At 44.1% G+C, this 760-nt stretch overlaps 1 protein-coding gene across 1 annotated transcript in view; it reads right to left on the reverse strand.

Annotated features, from left to right (window-relative positions):
- The window catches only part of MDH2 (malate dehydrogenase 2), an 11135-nt gene that overhangs the window by 9247 nt on the left and 1128 nt on the right, over positions 1-760 (reverse strand). The gene's annotated exons all lie outside the window — the stretch shown is intronic.

A 760-nucleotide genomic window follows, 5' to 3' on the forward strand; every position in this document is an offset into this window, starting at 1 on the left:
TGTGTGTCTAAATGTGAGGAGAGAGGGATGGTAGGAAACCAGGAATTGCAACCCTCAAGTAGAATACAGACAAGCCAAGCTTTATCCATGATTTCACTTTCCACAGTTTCAGTTACCTGTAGTTAACTACAGTCTAAAAATATTAAATGGAAAATTCCAGAAATAACTCTTCATAAGTTTTAAATTGCATGCCATTCTGAATAGCAGGATAAACTCTTGCTTCATCTCACCCATGATGTGAACCATCCCTTTGTCCATTGTAGCTACACTGCGTGCGTGCGTGTGTGTGTATATATATGCTATCTGCTCATTAGTCTTGTAGTGTAGGAGTCTTGGTTACCAGATCAACTGTCGAAGTATGGCAGGGCCTATGTTCAAGACACCCTTATTTTACTTCATAATGGCCCCCCCCCAAATAAGAGTAGTGATGCCAAAAATTCTGATATGCCATGGAGAAACTGTAAAGTGCTTCTCTGAAGTGAAAAAGTGATTATCATTGGTGTATATGTACAGGAAAGAACAATCTACATAGAGCTTGGTACTATCCATGGTTTCAGGGATCCACTGGGGCCTTGGGATGTACCCCTCCCCCGCCCGAAGATAAAGAGAGACTACTATGTAACAGAAAAGAGACAATGGGCTACCACAATCAAGGCTGAGGGAAGCCTTAAGAATGGACCTATCTGGCTCGGCGCCTACAGCTCAACCGGCTAAGGCGCCAGCCACGTACACCTAAGGTGGCGGGTTCGAATCCCCAGCC

Source organism: Otolemur garnettii, unplaced genomic scaffold (genome assembly GCF_000181295.1).
Source record: "Otolemur garnettii isolate 467f Iridium unplaced genomic scaffold, OtoGar3 scaffold00077, whole genome shotgun sequence".
In the NCBI taxonomy this organism is placed as follows: domain Eukaryota; kingdom Metazoa; phylum Chordata; class Mammalia; order Primates; family Galagidae; genus Otolemur; species Otolemur garnettii.